The following is an 8269-nucleotide window of genomic DNA, read 5'->3' as shown; positions in this document are numbered from 1 at the left end:
AATCAGACTTGGGAGTAGTTCTTTCTTTCCTTTCTTTCCCCATCTACTCCTTTCTTTATATATCAGATAGTGTAATAATCACCTCCCAACTTCCTAATTGGCAATATCCACTAAAGCTAAATAAAACATCTACCCTCTGGCCCAGCAGTTTCCACTCATTCCAGAGAAATGAGGCTGATGTCTACCAAAAGACTTGTATAAGAAGATTCACAACAGTTTTGTTTATAATGCCCCAAACCCGAGACACCCAAATATCCACCAATAGAGAATAGACAAATGAATTGTATATTCAGACAAAGGATACTACACTTAACATACTGCAGAGAGATGCAACACCACCGCTGAATCTCATGGACATCATGTTGAGCAAAAAAGCCAAACAAAAGAGCACATACACCCATTCATATTAATTTCCAAGACACACTGCTAATCGGTGGATTTAAAGTGAGGGTATCAGGCAGGTGGCTGTAGACTGGGAAGGGACACAAGTGAACTTTCTGGGATGCTGTCAGTGGGTGGTGGTTACGGAAGTAAAAGGCAATCAACTTTATATCCAGGATTTGTGCAGTTTACTGTCTATAAATGTAGTGCCTCTAGAATGCCTGAACTAGCTCACCTTGCAATTTTTTTTTTTGTTTTAGATGGAGTCTCACTCCGATGCCCAGGCTAGAGTGCAGTGGCATGATCTCAGCTCACTGCAGCCTCCACCTCCCAGGTTGAAGTGATTCTCCTGCCTCAGCCTTCCAAGTAGCTAGGACGACAGGCGTGCACCACCACACCCAGCTAATTTTTATATTTTTAGTAGGCATAGAGTTTCACCAGGTTGGCCAGGCTGGTCTCGAACCCCTGACCTCAAGTGATCCGCCTACCTAAGCCTTCCAAAGTGCTGGGATTACAGGCATGAGCCACCTCCCCTGGCCTCACCTTTCAATTTGCAGAGAAGGACATGCGAAATCTGAACTGGGCTTCTAGGATGCTCATTACACCACTCACCTCCTCTCGGGTCCTCATTACATTTTTATGTCAAACATTTAATTTTTTTGTGCCCTATTACCCAGCTAGTTGCCATGTGTCATCCCTACATGCAGAGGAGGGCACTGACCCTTTCTAGTCCTGTGGTCAGCTTCCATGGAAACTTCTGAGGCTGCCGAGTCTTTGGCCCTGGGTAGTGGATATATCTGTGGTGGACACTAAATTCCAAGCAGGGCTACACTCAGCCTCCTTTTCCTGTTCCCACCACACAGACGCAGTCCATGGTCTCTTAGGGTTGTGCACCCACAGGAATGCAGGCCTTCCTGTGTTTATATCCTCCTTAACAGCAGTTCACAGGGGCCAGCTAAGGGCCAGTGGGATATTAGGAGTGGGTAGAGGGAAGCTCTGTCTAGCAAACTCCATTCTGTTCAGTCCCCAAGACCCACAGCCCACTGCCCCCTCCTCCTCCTCATCGGAAGTCCTCGTTTCCTGTCCCATTTCACCCTGCCTCTCCCCCTCTGGCAACACTTTCAGCCTGGACCAGCAGCCCATGGCTGTTTCAGGGAGCAGCTTCCCTGCCCCACTTTCTGCATTTTCCCTCTTAGGTTCCTTTTCTTCCTGATGCATTGGCCAGGACCATCCTGAGCAGGTTCCCTGGGAAGACTGTCCTCCCACAGTCTGGTTTCAGGGGATACCAGGACTGCTTCACCTCCACACTCATCGGTCTTCCACTTCCCTCAAAGTTCAGGCTGATAAGAGAGCAGCGTCACTTTCCAACTCTGCCAAACGTGGGTCTCTGTTCCCATTTGGAGGGTGGGTCTGGAATACTTGTTTACGAGGTGTAGAGGTGGAAGACTTCATCCCAGAGCCCCAAGGCTTTGTACACCTCATTGCAGTTAGCTGGAAGATGGCTAAAGCTATGAATGGCTTTTTTCTAGAGCTGTTGCCCTCCCAGCCTGGGCTACAAACGGTCAGCGCTTGAACCTTCCTCTCCACCCCCACCCCAATCAGGCTTCCTTCCAATTTAGGACACTAAATTGGAAAGTAGCCTGGACTTCAGAGTCAAACAGACCTGGGCTTTACTGTGGTTTCACCTTACTGTGTCATCTTGGGCGGGTGATGTGTCCTCAGGGTGTCACACCTGAGGCATATGGTGGCCACCTGTCCCTCACTGGTGAGGCACATGCATATCCTATTCAGGTTTCTCCACATTGCAGGGACTCACTCCCCTGCCCTGGTGTTTTGTCTTCATGCATGTTCTTTAGAAAGTCACATGGAGAGGGGTTTTCCATCTGAGCTGGATCAGGCCACTTAATGGGCATGTTGCTGGTGGGCTGGCCTGTTTTGAGAAGATCTGGCAGGTGACTGCGGTGGGTCAGCCATTCAAGGCTACTACTGGAGTTTGGGAGATACCTCAGGTGCTCCTTGCATTTCCACAGGCAGGTCCGTAACTTCTGAGGTATCCGGCAAAGGCAGGCAGCTGGCAAATCTGTAAATGGATGAGTGAACAGATGTGGTCCCAGGTGAGGGCAGCAGCCCAGCAACACGCTTCCCCAGTCACACCTGTTCTTTGAAAGGCCCAGCAAGGCTGTGGAGAGGACCCAAGGGCCTGTGACTGCCACCTCCCAGTAGATCCCAAGGACCTCCAGCCTCTGCTGTCCCCTTAAGGGTCCTGTGGCTCCCTTCGTGGCCATTAGCGGTGGTGGCCAGAGCTGTTCTCCCCTTTACCTCCCAGGGCCTTGACCAGCAGCTGATGCTTCCTGCACTTGGGATACTCCTGCTGAACTAGACAGCAGAGACTGACCACCTCAACTCTCAAGAGTTTCTGGTCTGTTTGGAGCCTCTACCCTACTATACCCTAAGGCTGGGAACCCTTTTTCCTTCCTTTTTTTCTTAAAGGAAGTTAATCCCAGTTTATGTGAAAGATAGGACAATCAACCTCAATGCCTCAAACCCTGGGCTTCATTTCTCCGTTTCTCCCAGGGAATCCTGGGAGTCCACATGCAAACAGAGATACTAGAAAGGCAAAAACTTCTGGAATCCCCTTGATAGGCCAATTCAGTTCCCTTTCTCTCTCTCTCCCCATGTTATTTTTTTTCAAAAAATAACTTTTGTAGGTTTTTTTTCTTATCACCAATACATACCCAATGTGGAAGACTGAGAAAAAGACATGTAAAGAAAATAAAATGCTTCACCATAATCTTACTCTGCAGACAACCTAGGGTGGCAAGAACCGCAATTACTTTTGCACCAACTAGGATTTCAGTACACAGCCTTCCAGGCCTACATTTAGGTTTGTTTGAAACAGGAACACGCGGTTCAGCCGCCAGCCTGCCCCGGCGCTCCATTAAGTACCAATCCCACCATCCTGAGCCTCCTTTGCAGGTCCTGAAATAACCCCAGCTCCAAGGGTGACGAAATGCACGCGCTTTCTGGGGGAAGGAGGGGAGGAAAGGACCTCGTGGCGCGGGTCTGCGTGGCCGAGGGGGTTGTCTGGGCTGGGGGAGGGGCGTGGCGTGGCAGAGGGGGATCCCTGGGCGGGGAAGGCAGGGTACGGTGTGAGGGCTGCTGGGTGGTGCAGGTCTGCGCATGCGCACGGCCGCGGGCGGGACGGACTGCTACGTGGTTTGGCCGCCAGATGGCAGGCGTGCGCCGTGCCCGCAGGTCTCAGCCCCTACACGGGCGCGCGGGGCCACACGGGGCTACACGGGCGTCCGCTGAGCCGTGGCCGCTTCGCTCCCGCCGCCCGGGTTCGACCCACCGGGGAGGAAAGCCACAGGCACTGAGCGCCTCCTGAGAGCCAGCCCTGACGTGAACTCATTTTATCTGCAACGACCCAAAAGGTGGGCGCAATTTTTCTATGTTCCAGATGTGGAAAGTGAGGCTCAGGGAACTTGGTAGTTGCCCAAGGGGACACAGCAGTGATGACTCTGGGACGAAGCCCAGGTATCCTGACCGGAGGGCCTCTTCCCGCGTTCCGCCCGGGTATGGTGTGCCGCTTGCCTGCGGCCTGCGGGGAGGTGGTCGGTGGCCGCCCCGGCTCCTCCTCAAGCCCCTGAGGATTTACGCCCGGGACCCTGAGGAGGGCTCCGTGGCCTTGTGGCATCAGTGGTCACGATTCCAGCCCCACACGGCCTCCGGTTTGTTCCTGCGAGTGCCCAAAACAGGGCCGCTCCTCCCTTCTCCTCCCCCTCCTCTCCCCTCCCCGGCGTCTCCCGCGGAGGGCGCTGCAGGCGGCCTGATTGGGACGAGGGCGGGCGGGCAGCTCACTAACAGGGGCCTGTTTCCTGACCCGTTTGACCCTGGCTGTCCCTGCGGAGTCCCCAGCACACCCAGCAAGGTCATCTAGGGCGAAATTCCAGCCTCAGCCCTGAGCAGTGACTTCAGTTTTCCCGATAAGGCTCAAGAAGGGACACAGAGTGTCCTCCCCACACCCCCACTCTGTCAGCACCTCCACTCTGGTGAAGCCTCTGCTGCAGACAGCCCGGCTGGAGAAGAGACAAAGATAGACTCGGGACAGATAAGGACAGAGACAGCCAGGGAGAGAGGGGCAAGGAGCTCAGAGGTGAAGATGGGGCCGCGCCGATGGGGAGGCAGCGGGTCTGTGGCTGCCGAGATGGGAAGTGGGCCCTGGAGCGGGCTTGCCGAGGCTACGGACGGGACCGGGGCTGGGATGTTGGAGGAAGGCGCCGTTCTGAGGGCTGGAACAGAAGGGGATTGGGCTGGACGCTTGAAGGCCACAGCCTTGTACCTCTGGGCCTAGTCTCGTGTGTGCACCTGAGATCGGTGGGTGAGGGATGATGGTGGAGTCTATGAGGGACGCGCTCGCTGAGACTTCAGGAGGCTGGAGTGGAGAGGGCAAGGGAGGGAGGGTAGGACCCGTTTACCTGCGGTGGAGGAGGCCGGCGGGGTGGGGGGGGGGCGCACAAGAGGCAAATGCCTCCAGCTGAGTCTCTCCTGCCTGCTGGAGGTCCCTGCCTGGCTTAGGACTTACCCCATGCACACTCTTATAGAATATTTGCACCCAATACTGACTGTTTGGCTTGGCAAATAAGCAAAGCCATAAAGTCACAGCTGGCCTGTAGGCTCCCAGTCACCATGTGCAGCCAGCTGAGTCACAACCACTTCCCCCACCCCCTGAGGAGCAAGCGCCTATGCTCATGCCTGAACTCAGACACATAACCATACAGGTAGCCACAGATGCCGCGTGCCACTGAGTCATAGCTATCTCCTCAGAGAGCACGTGCCTGCATGCACTTGCACGCAGGTCCCCACAGATGCCATATACACCTGAGCGTGAGTCATCATCATCATTGAGCCCTGAGGGAGGGCACCCAGAGTGTATGTTCTGCCATCCCTGCTTAGAGATATCCATATATACGCATATACAGATATGTGCCCACCACACATCCTGTTGGACCTGCTGTATCATAGTAGCAGATCAATAAATGTTTGTGGAATGAATAAGTAAACAAATGAATGAACTACCAAGTGAAAAGTGAGTGACCACCACACTTCATGGATACTCAGTAAAATTGGTTGGGACAGCTCTGCAGGGTGGGTCCCAAGCTCTGTGTCTAGAGGGAGTTGTCTTGCTCCAAATATAGCCTCCGTGGGCGGGCAGGGAGCCAGGGCTGCCTCCCAGACCCTGACTTCACTGGGCCCAAGGCCCAACCTCTGAAGAGTTGAAGAAAATTAACAGAGAAGAGGCCCTGGCTTTCTGTAGCCAGGGCTGAGCTGTGAGACCAGTTGGCGGGGGACTGTGTACTCTGGAAATATCATTTACTCAGAGACTTGAGCTGTAGGATAGAGCGCCCTGCTGAAGAGCCCAGAGAGGACTGGTTCTGGATGGGTCTTTTGGGGAACTCTGCCCCAAATGTGCAGAATGTGCAGGAGGCCTGGTACCACTTAAGATCTGGGACAAATACAGTGCCTGGGCTGGCCTGGTGATTGCAAAACTGAGAACCCCTGTTTTTCATCTAGGCCTGCCCTTCTGGCTTGGGTTTGTTCCCAGAGCTGCTTCCCTGTCTCTCCCTTGAATCTTCTTTTCTGAAGCCCCTGTGCTTCTGCCCTAATTCATCATCTGGAATATTTTAATATTACCCCAACTGGTCTTCCTGCCTTTAGACGGGAAGACCTATCTATCTTGTTCATAGCAGTCAGAGTTATTTTTCTAAAATACAGATCCAACTATGTAACTTCTGTTCAAAATCCTTCCTTAGCTCCCCACTTTTCCGCATTAAAGTTGGATGGCCTTAGCCCTGTGATGAGATCCTTCCTGACCTGGCTCCACTCTTCCTGGAGGTTATGAAAGGGTAACATGTGGATGGCCAGTTGTCAGTTATATGGATCGATGGGTGGTGGGTGGATTCTAGGATAATGGATGCTTATAGGGATTAATGGACTGTAATCCCTATATCTGACTATAGATGATTAGAAATATAAATGATTAGAAGGGCATGTGGGGATGGATAGATGGGTAGATGGATGGTTGGAAGGATACTGCTCAAGTCAAGGTTGTTTTTGTTGCAAGGAACAGAAAAAAAACCCAAATGTTTTCAAGAATGAGGGGAACAATTGTGAGAATACAATGGACAACCTTGCAGAGAGCACTGACATTCAGGCTTCTGCCTCATGAAGATTGGAACTGGAAAATCATGAATAGTGGCTTTTCTCTCCATCTCCCGAGGACATCAAGGTTCCTCTCTTTCCTGAATTTCTCTGTGCAGTCATTCCCGTCTCAACAGGCTCCCTCTGCTCGATTTTCTTCCTCACGGTCTACTGTCAGCCACTCTTACTCATTCCTTCCACAAGTTTTTACAAAGTGCTTATTTATGAGACTGCTTGTACCTCAACAAAGCTCCTATGTGTTGAAAAATAGCAAGCAAAACAAAGTTGCTGCATTTACGAAGCATACTTTCTAATGAGAGAGAGAGACAGTAGGCAGTTATATGTGAGCTGACAATAAGTGCTATGAAAAAATAAAGCAGGGTAAGAAGTGTGGGAGCAGTTTGGGGAGGGGTTGGGTTTCTGAGGCACATAGGACACTCAGAGAGGGTGGCCCTGTTATGGTCATATTTGAGCAGAGATCTGAAGAAAGTGAGAGGTGAGCTGTTAAGATATCTGGGGGAAGAATACTCTAGGAAGAGGGCATGGCAAGCGCAGTGGTCCTGAGGTGGGAACTCTGTAGCACTGTGTGAGGAACATCAGTGAGGCCAGTGTGGCTGATGTTGTGTGAACACTGGGAGGATGGTGGAAGATGAGGTCAGATGGGTAGCAGAGGACAGATCATGAAGTGTGTTACAAGTCATTGTGAGGACTTAGACTTTTACTCCAAAAAGGAGGGGAGGCACTGGAGGATATTCAACAGAGAAGTGACATGATCTTAGATTTTAAAAAGGACCTCTCTGGCTACCATGATGAGAATAGACTGAAAGGGACAAGGCGGGAACGGGAGGCAAACAGGAAGACCACTTACGAGGCTACCATAGAAATCCAGGTAAGAGAGGTTGGTGGCTTGGACCAGGGTGGCAGTGGTGAGGGTAGTGATAAGTAGTCCAGTTTAGGTTGTATTTTGAAGGTAATCAGGATTTGCTGATGGATGGGATATGGGTGCAGTCTCCCTCCAGTGAGGTGGCACTGCTCAAATCAGCTGTGAATAAGGAGGATATGAGATATAGTGTGGCCATCTAGCTCTACCCTCCAGCAGAGGCAGCTTGACATTTGTCTTGGATAATGAGGACTAAATGCAGGGTTGCACAGTCACGCCCAGCAGTACAGTTGTCTCTGAGCTGTAGGTTCACTCTAAATCCCACTCTTTAAAGGCAGACATATTCAGCAGGCTTAATTGAAAACTGGAACATAGCTTACCATTGTTAGGATAGAACTAGAGCTTGAAGTGACGTGACTTCTCAATGATACTGAGCATACATACTCTTCAAGAAAGAGAATGAAGGAAGAGAATATTTATGATTGGCTAAGTCTGTCACCATCCAGTACAGACAGCCTCATTTGGGCAGAGTTTTATGGCAAGGTATTGAAGTTATATATGTATGGATGTGTGTGACAGATCTATATAGAATATATTGTATCCGGCCGGGCGCGGTGGCTCAAGCCTGTAATCCCAGCACTTTGGGAGGCCGAGGCGGGTGGATCACGAGGTCAAGAGATCGAGACCACCCTGGTCAACATGGTGAAACCCCGTCTCTACTAAAACTACAAAAAAATTAGCTGGGCATGGTGGCGCATGCCTGTAATCCCAGCTGCTCAGGAGGCTGAGGCAGGAGAATTGCCTGAA

The sequence above is a fragment of the Cebus imitator genome, unplaced genomic scaffold (genome assembly GCF_001604975.1).
Source record: "Cebus imitator isolate Cc_AM_T3 unplaced genomic scaffold, Cebus_imitator-1.0 Scaffold265, whole genome shotgun sequence".
Lineage (NCBI taxonomy): Eukaryota > Metazoa > Chordata > Mammalia > Primates > Cebidae > Cebus > Cebus imitator.
The sequence above is the reverse complement of the archived record's forward strand: the minus strand, read 5'-3'. Positions refer to the sequence as shown.